This window comes from Filicampus tigris, chromosome 7, assembly GCF_054856515.1.
Source record: "Filicampus tigris isolate MCC_2025a chromosome 7, RoL_Ftig_1.0, whole genome shotgun sequence".
Lineage (NCBI taxonomy): Eukaryota > Metazoa > Chordata > Actinopteri > Syngnathiformes > Syngnathidae > Filicampus > Filicampus tigris.
Window position 1 is genome coordinate 27,587,457 of NC_141223.1, and position 10,124 is coordinate 27,597,580.

General features: G+C 48.5%; 1 pseudogene; it reads right to left on the minus strand.

Annotated features, from left to right (window-relative positions):
* Nucleotides 1-4,872: 4,872 nt before the first annotated feature.
* LOC147145400 (uncharacterized) lies at nt 4,873-9,793 on the minus strand (annotated as a pseudogene).
* Between the last annotated feature and the right edge of the window lie 331 nt (nt 9,794-10,124).

A 10,124-nucleotide genomic window follows, 5' to 3' on the forward strand; every position in this document is an offset into this window, starting at 1 on the left:
GGTTGTCTTGGTCTTCCGAGTCGAATTCCCTGACATTATAAACGTGGTCCTTCGAGCCGGATGGTTACGCCTTCTCTTCAGTGGATGATCGACGACGACTGAAGAAAACAATACTGTCGGGACCCACTGGGTCCTGGAAGTCCTCCTTTCCACGAGGCCAGAAGTCGGACACCGCTCACCGGAAGAACGCAAACACCATCCAACGAACCGAAGTGACTGAACCAGTGGAGAGATTGCAGGAACCTAAGGTCAGTGTATGGTCAAACTGACATGATAGTAGGAATTGTTAGAGTTAATAATTCTGAAGCAAGATAGTAAGGTGAAAACCTGAAGATAGAGAGTAGGAAATTAAGCTAATTTCAAGTGGCATGTGGTAGCCATACAAGTGGCGAGTAATACAGGATTTGAGGGCAGTGAACCAAGCTGTTCAGTCAAGGGCACCTAACGTCCCCAACCCACACACACTGTTAAATACACTTTGACCAAAATGTAAGTGGTTCTCAGTTATAGATTTGAGCAATGCGTTTTGGAGCATTCCAGTACATCCAAACAGCCATCATTGGCTTGCTTTCACATTCAAGTGAGAAAAACTAAACTTTACTAGATTGTCTCAAAGATTTTGTGATTCCCCTACCATTTTCTCCGAGGCCATCACATGCTATCAAGCCTCCTTCGTTGCCCCACAGAATAATCAGGTTCTGTCTTATGTGGACGACATTTTGGTGGCTTCCACGTCTAAAGAGCAATGCAAGACTGATACTTTGGCATTGCTCCTTCACCTGTGTGAAAAGGGAAATAAAGTGTCAAAAGATAAAATGCAACTTTGGGAAAAACAAGTGGTGTACCTAGGTCACACTCTCTCTGAGCTGGGGCGCGCAGAAAATGTAAAACACAACTTGGTAACAACTTTTCAATAATTCATTAATAATACCTATTTTTACAAAAGTGGTGAAAATGCACCAATACATTCACACAACACACAATATCTATCCCTCCAACCCTCCCTCCCTCTCTCATTAATCTCTCTCTCTCACACTCACACACCCACGCACACACACACGCATGCACACACCCACACAGTGTGCAGGTTTTAACTATGACTAGGGGTACTGTTTGACTCATATCCTTGGTCTAAGACTTAGACAGAATAATTAAGACTTAGACCAGGGATAGTTTGGGACCTGGTGATGATGGGCTGTGCTGTATTGTGCATTCTCTCTCCGTACTAGTCCCAGGAAGGGAGCTGCCACCTTTGTCTTCTGTGTCCTCCCTCAATGGAACTACATTGTATAAAAATAAAAATATCAGTGTAAGCAAAATAAACATATAACCACCATTTAAAATAACAACACACATCAGTGGCCAACACTTCAAAATATCAAAAAATAAAAATAAAAAATAAGGGTTCCTACAAATTTAAAATTTCCATCCGCTAATTCCCAGACTTCTCAGTATTAAAGACAGAAATCTTTCTGTGACCTTTGAGTAATAAGATGTGTATAATGAGAATAGTTTATGCAATTCATCATGCAAATCAATTGTTATAATTATTCTGAATTTGTATGTATTGAATATCGTATTTAGTATCACACTAAATTATTTTCATGAGATTGAAGATAGGTGGTGTATGAAAAATAATTAATCCAAACATTTTAAGATAACCCAGATAACTATTAAGATAAATATATTTACATACAATTGTTTCCATTTTCCATACTACTATAGATCTGGAAATATAGAAAATCAAGTTCCATACTTTCCATACATGCGTATGAACCATGTAACTTAAAATTAATACTGAAGTGAGCGTGTGACTGCTTCTATATTGGTGGTGTGTATCAGATTCTCTCTCTTCCTTACTCATCCCAGGATGGGAGCTGCTAGCAGACCTGAATTCTGGCTGTCTGCCTGCCTCCCTCATCTTTTCCTGATTTGGTTCTCTTTAAAAAAAAAAAAAAATCTTCTCCCCTGCCTTTTCACTTATTATCACACAATGTTTATATTAAATCCCTACTTCAAGCCTTAAAATGTCGGGGAAAATAAACCACTGTAGATGAAAGTTTGATATTCAGACTTTTAAGATAGTTGACACCAGGCTAACTACCGTGTTCACGTTATGTTTCATTTAAGGCAACAGAGCATGAAACAGCTAGCTGACTAATTCTCCGGTTTCATACCCCTAAAATGATTGGAGGAACATGTCTATAAATAGCGACCCAAGTGTTGCTTGTACCAACAACAATGTACAACATTTATTTTAAACAGTGACTCATTGGGACACGAGTGCAAAACTTACTTTACGACAAGGATTTCACTGTCCATGAAGGGTATCCTTCGTCTCCTTCTTTTTCGTTACTTTGTTGATCTTCTATCTCCAGCAACGACAACCCACTCAAATCAGATTCAAATCTTCCTGTTTCAGTGGCGATTCTTATTCTCAAGTAGCTAGCTCGCTATTCACTTGTAACTATTATAACTGTCTTGCTAATAACTACTTAGCTTTATTGCATTTAGCTAGCTAGTCAGTAGTTAACTGCATTATAGCTAGCTTGCTCGAAACTAGTAATCTTTATTAGAAATAGTAACTACTTAGCTGTGAGAGAAATCAACAGTTACAATGATATACAGGAGGGAAATGTGAGAGAAATCGACAGTTACAATGATATACAGGAGGGAAATGTGAGAGAAATCGACAGTTACAATGATATCATGTTTAAAAGTTTATTTCTTTGATGCTCCTCTTGTGTCGTTGAGTTGAACTCACCCACTCAGTTTCCATCCGAGTAGAATGTGCTGTGTAAAATGAGAAACAGGATGTCTGAAATAGAAGGCTTGTTAGCCCACAAACAGGTGGACTGTGCAGAAAAAAGGAAGTGTCACTGGTTTTGCATGTCTGTACTTCAAAATGCATGTTGCCTATACTGAATAAAAGGTGAACGAAAGGGCACAGAGGCGACGGTCTGGAGCAACCGCTTCGTTGCCTCTGCCGCCCAACGTGAGCGAAAAAGCCAATCTTGGCTGTTCTGTGTTGCTTTTTACAGTCCTCTAACAAGGGTTGTCTCGGTCTTCCAAGTCGAATTCCCTGACATTAGCTTTATTGGGGTATAACTAGCTAGTATTTCATTGGCTTGTTGCCTGGAATCCATCCAGGAGGTCAAAGTGTGTCAAGAAAGTTTATAAGAAACAGTAAACAGACCTCCACAAGCGGACAAGGTAAAGTTGGCTAGGGAGATCAAGGATCTGAGAAGTACCTTACACCCAATGATACATGTCTCTGTGTGCCCCTTCTTGCCTCGCCCTCCATAGCCGTCCTCCGGCCCGTCGGTTTATTTGGAAAATATAAAATAAAGATGACTATTATAAAAATGCATTCAGTGAATTGATTTCTTCAATTATTCAGTGTTCGATGCACTCTGTTGTCATATTCATGAATGAAGTATGATGACAACCACCAAACACATCCGTGAAATTCAGAGCCTGTCTGGCTGCACCTTGATTCAAATTCACCAAAATGGTGTGAAGATGTAAAGTTTATTCTACTTTCAGCCACCAGATTTTATGGAAGTAAATCTGTGCCTTCGGAGTGTAAATTCGAATTTCTAACACTGAATTTTTTTACCATCAAAACATTTAATTTTTTCATTTGTCAAATATCGATGGAATTAATGAACAACAGTTCTCTTTATATGATAACTTACGGAAACGATCCAAGGCCCTCACCTGCTCTGTGACCAATGAGCTGACAGCACATTCGTGCATATCAGGATACAGAATCATCTTATTTTATTGGTCGAGGTAATGTCACTTGCCAAAGTAGAAAGCAGAAGTCAACAAAGCAGCATGACAAATGTGTTGTTCACCAGGCAACACCAGAGATAGATATGGTATGTGAAGAATCATTTGTCTTTTAACCCTCTGATCAAGGTTGATATGGGAATGTGCAATGAATGTCAGCATTGTATGGACAAGCAATATATACAGTAATAATTTTGTGGTGGAATAAACGAATACATTTCCGGCGCCGCACGAGTGGCTGCCCGCTACAGCAGCTCCGGCCCACCGGTGAGCCTTTTCGTGTGTTTTTTCTACCTTACTATTATTCTACCTCATACCTTTTTCACATAGTTGATGGTTGTAAACTTGTGTAGCAATGGACACCCAAATTGCGGTATTCTTGCTGCTGCTGGTGGCTAGTTTTTGCGCGATCGTGTCCGGTGACTTGGCTCGGAGCCGCGCCCCCATTGTTTACAACCAGTGGCGCTGACATCTCACCTGATGAAGACCCTGGAGACTGGTCCTTGTCCACCTGCGCCCCCTGGTGAGCTCCTCAATGGACCCACTCAAGTTCGCATACCAACCTGGCATCAATGTGGATGATGCCATCATCTACCTCCTCCACACTTCACTCTCCCACCTGGAGAAGGCGGGGAACACCGTGAGGATCATGTTCTTTGATTTCTCCAATGCTTTCAACACCATCCAGCCCACCCTATTGGGAGACAAGCTGGAGCGGCCGGGAGTGGCCCACCACCTCACCACATTGATCCAGGACTACCTCACAAACCGGCCACAGTATGTGAGGACACAGGACTGTGTGTCTGACATGCTCCTCTGCAGTACGGGGGCCCCGCAGGGAACTGTCTTGGCTTCCTTCCTGTTCACCCTATACACCTCGGACTTCAACTACAGCACCCCTACCTGTCACCTGCAGAAGTTCTCTGACGACTCTGCGATTGTCGGCCTCATCACAAGCGGAGATGATCGGGAGTACAGAGAACTTACTCAGGGTTTTGTGGACTGGTGCCAGCAGAACCGCCTCCTGATCAATGCGGGGAAATCCAAAGAGATGGTGGTGGATTTCTGTAGGCGCCATCACTCTGCACCTATACCAGTGAATATCTGGGGAACAGATGTTGAGAGGGTTCCTGGGTGTTCATCTGAACAATAAACTGGACTGGAGCGACAACACAGACACTCTCTATAGGAAGAGTCAGAGCAGACTCTTCCTACTCAGGAGACTGAGGTCGTTTGAGGTTCAGGGGACATTCCTCAGGAACATTTATGACTCTGTGGTTGCATCAGTCAATATCCAGGGAGTGGTCACCTGGGCAGGCGGCGTCTCGGCCCGGGACAAGAAGCTGCTGGACAAACTGGTCAGGAGGGCCAGCTCTGTCCTGGGCTGCTCCCTGGACTCTGTGGACCCAGTGGGGGACAGGAGGATGATGGCCAAGCTGTCATCAATGCTGGACAACCCGGTCCACCCCCTCCAGGGCACCCTAACAGCACTCCACAGCTCCTTCAGTGACAGACTGTTACACCCTCCATCCATCCATCCATCCATCCATTATCTCCCGCTTATCCGAAGTCGGGTCGCGGAGGCAGCAGCTTCAGCAGGGAAGCCCAGACTTCCCTCTCCCCAGCAACATCCTCCAGCTCTTCCGGAAGGATCCCAAGGCGTTCCCAGGCAAGCCGGGAGACATAGTCTCTCCAGCGTGTTCTGGGTCGTCCTCGGGGTCTCCTGCCGGTGGGACATGCCCGGAACACCTCACCAGGGAGGCGTCCAGGAGGCATCCTAATCAGATGCCCGAGCCACCTCAACTGGCTCCTCTCGACGCGGAGGAGCAGCGGCTCGACTCTGAGTCCCTCCCGGATGGCCGAACTTCTCACCCTATCTCTAAGGGAGAGCCCGGACACCCTGCGAAGGAAACCCATTTCGGCCGCTTGTATCCGAGATCTTGTTCTTTCGGTCATGACCCACAGCTCATGACCATAGGTGAGAGTAGGAACGTAGATCGACCGGTAAATTGAGAGCTTCGCCTTTCGGCTAAGCTCCTTCTTCGCCACGACAGACCGATACAGGGTCCGCATCACAGCAGACGCTGCACCGATCCGCCTGTCGATCTCCCGTTCCATCTTACCCTCACTCGTGAACAAGACCCCAAGATACTTGAACTCCTCCACTTGGGGCAGAATCTCATCCCCGACCCGGAGAGGGCACGCCACCCTTTTCCGACTGAGGACCATGGTCTCAGATTTGGAGGTGCTGATCTTCATTCCGACCGTTTCACACTCGGCTGCGAACCGCTCCAGCGAGAGTTGGAGATCGCGGCTTGAAGAAGCCAACAGTACTACATCATCTGCAAAAAGCAGAGATGCAATACTGAGGCCACCAAACCGGACCCCCTCGACACCTCGGCTGCGCCTAGAAATTCTGTCCATAAAGATTATGAACAGAATCGGTGACAAAGGGCAGCCTTGGCGGAGTCCAACCCCCACAGGAAACGAATCCGACTTACTGCCGGCAATTCGGACCAAACTCTGGCATCGGTGGTACAGGGACCGGACAGCCCTTATCAGGGGGCTCGGTACCCCGTACTCCCGAAGCACCCCCCACAGAACTCCCAGAGGGACACGGTCGAACGCCTTCTCCAGTCCACAAAACACATGTAGACCGGTTGGGCAAACTCCCATGCACCCTCGAGGACCCTGCTGAGGGTGTAGAGCTGGTCCACTGTTCCACGGCCAGGACGAAAACCACATTGCTCCTCCTGAATCCGGGATTCGACCTTCCGACGGACCCTCCTCTCCAGCACCCCTGAATAGACCTTGCTGGGGAGGCTGAGGAGTGTGATCCCTCTGTAATTGGAGCACACCCTCCGGTCCCCCTTCTTAAAAAGGGGGACCACCACCCCGGTCTGCCAATCCAGAGGCACTGTCCCCGATGTCCACGCGATGCTGAAGAGACGTGTCAACCATGACAGCCCCTCAACATCCAGAGCCTTTATGAACTCCGGGCGGATCTCATCCACCCCCGGGGCTTTGCCACCGAGGAGCTTTTTGACTACCTCGGTGACTTCAACCCCAGAGATAGGAGAGCCCACCTCAAAGACTCCAGGCTCTGCTTCCTCAGCGGAAGGCGTGTCGGTGGAATTGAGGAGGTCTTCGAAGTACTCTCCCCACCGACCCACAACGTCCCGAGTTGAGGTCAGCAGCACCCCATCTCCACTATAAACAGTGTTAATGGTGCACTGCTTCCCCCTCCTGAGACGCCGGATGGTGGACCAGAATTTCCTCGAAGCCGTCCGGAAGTCATTTTCCATGGCCTCCCCGAACTCCTCCCACACCCGGGTTTTTGCCTCAGCAACCGCCAGGGCTGCATTCCGCTTGGCCAGCCGGTACCCGTCAGCTGCCTCCGGGGTCCCGCAGGCCAAAAAGGCCCGATAGGACTCCTTTTTCAGCTGGACAGCATCCCTTACCGCTGGTGTCCACCAGCGGGTTCGGGGATTGCCGCCACGACAGGCACCGACCACCTTGCGGCCACAGCTCCGATCGGCCGCCTCAACAATGGAGGCACGAAACATGGTCCACTCGGACTCGATGTCCCCCGCCTCCCCAGGGACGTGGGAAAAGTTCTGCCGGAGGTGGGAGTTGAAACTCCTTCTGACAGGGAATTCTGCCAGACGTTCCCAGCAAACCCTCACAATACGTTTGGGTCTGCCAGGTCGGACCGGCATCTTCCCCCACCATCGGAGCCAACTCACCACCAGATGGTGATCAGTTGACAGCTCCGCCCCTCTCTTCACCCGAGTGTCCAAAACATGCGGCCGCAAGTCCGATGATACGACTACAAAGTCGATCATCGAACTGCGGCCTAGGGTATCCTGGTGCCAAGTGCACATATGGACACCCTTATGCTTGAACATGGTGTTCGTTATGGACAATCCGTGATGAGCACAGAAGTCCAGTAACCGAACACCGCTCGGGTTCAGATCGGGGGGGCCGTTCCTCCCAATCACACCTCTCCAGGTCTCACTGTCATTGCCTACGTGAGCATTGAAGTCCCCCAGCAGAACGATGGAGTCCCCAGGTGGAGCGCCCTCCAGCACACCCTCCAAGGACTCCAAAAAGGGTGGGTACTCTGCGCTGCCGTTTGGTGCATAAGCACAAACAACAGTCAGGACCCGTCCCCCCACCCTCAGGCGGAGGGAGGCTACCCTCTCGTCCACCGGGGTAAACCCCAATGTACAGGCGCCAAGCCGGGGGGCAATAAGTATGCCCACACCTGCTCGGCGCCTCTCACCCTGGGCAACTCCAGAGTGGAAGAGTGTCCAACCCCTCTCGAGAGGACTGGGACCAGAACCCAAGCTGTGCGTGGAGGTGAGCCCGACTATATCTAATCGGAACCTCTCAGCCTCACACACCAGCTCAGGCTCCTTCCCTGCCAGAGAGGTGACATTCCATGTCCCAAGAGCTAGTTTTTGCTGCCGGGGATCGGACCGCCAAGGTCCCCGTCTTCCGCCGCCGCCCAGCTCACACGGCACCCGACCCCTTTGGCCCCTCCCACCAGTGGTGAGCCCATGGGAAGGGGGACCCACGTATCCTTTTCGGGCTGAGCCCGGCCGGGCCCCATGGGTGCAGGCCCGGCCACCAGGCGCTCGCCATCGAGCCTCACCTCCAGGCCTGGCTCCAGAAGGGGGCCCCGGTGACCCGCGTCCGGGCGAGGGAAAACGTGGTCCGTTAATTTTACTCATCATAAGGGGTCATTTTGAGCCGTGCTTAGTCTGGTCCCTCACCTAGGACCTGTTTGCCATGGGTGACCCTACCAGGGGCATAAAGCCCCAGACAACGTAGCTCCTAGGATCATTGGGGCGCGCAAACCCCTCCACCACGATAAGGTGACGGCTCACTGTTACACCCTCACTGTGCAAAGGAGAGATTCCGCCACTCCTTCTTGCCTGCTGCTGTCAGATCTCTTTAACAAGAACATTGTACTCTACAAACTGGTGGACATTAGTGCAATTGTGCAGTCCTGCACCTGGGCTTATATTGTGCAATACTCAACATTCCCCACTACTGTTAGTCTAGTTTTATTTTTATCCAATGCTGTTCCTTACATTTCACTACAGCACTGCAGCACTGTCACTTAGAGTATTTTTTCCTCTGTACTATGTACAGGCCGAAATGATGTCTCTTCATACTTTATCTGTAGATGTATGTTGGTGTGTATACACATGTGTTTATACACGTGGTTATTTACATATGTTTGATTCTGAATGTTTGCCCACATTACATTAATGGCTACATAATGCCGCCGTCTCTGTGTGACCTATATCTTTGCTGCTGTAACAGTGAAAATTTCCCCACTGTGGGGTCAATAAAGGCCTTATCTTATCTTATCGTATCTTATCTTATCTTACAATTGATTGACAAGTACGTTAAATGTTATGACTGGTTGTTTACGTGATGTATCAGTTGCTCTGCAGTTGCTATGGTCCTTTTATGCTTTGTCCTTTATGATGTCATATAGGCCTTAAGTCTTACAGTTTAAAACTTTGAGTTAGACAGTGACACATTGTCAGTACGTCAAACCTTCTCGGAGTGAGGATGCAAATCTCTTCCAGTCCTGACCTCTGTTATTTACTTTGTATTTTTATTGATAAAGACTTTTTACTCTTCAACTTCCGTGTCATATCTGTGTATAGGTCCAAATCCTGCTCCACACATTGCAGAACATACTGACCAGTCATGGACCCAGCAGACTCAGACACTTCCCTCAAGCCGATGATCCCTTAGTGTCCACTCCAGAACCCTTGCCGTCAGACTCTGGCTTGGGCGCTAGGTTAGCCATTTACACAGGACCCCTGCAGGGTGGCCAACGTAGGCGCTCGAGAAGATGTTCTGGTTCCTCTCGTAAGTACGCTTTTTCCAAGTCGCGTCACTCCAAACCTGTACCCTTAATGTCCACCACTGAACCCTTCCCTTCAGACCCTTCTTTGGGTGCTCGGTTGGCCATTTACACGGGACCCTCGCGGGGTGGCCAACGTAGGTATCCGAGTAGAGATTCTGGTTCCTCCTCAGCTTTTTCAAACATTTTTACGAACCTATACCCAAGCCACTACACTTGGCACCTTGTACATTGCGTACTTCTTCACCTAGTTCCATTCATCGCGTTTCTTCTAGTTTACCTTCCTCACTATCTGTACCCCCATCCCCTGGTGTCTCGTACGCGTCCCAACCTCTATGGTGGCAGGCTCCTATGCCAGCTTCTCGGCAGTTCCAGGCCCCCTTGCTATATACTATATATATAAGTATATATATATATATATATATATATATATATATAT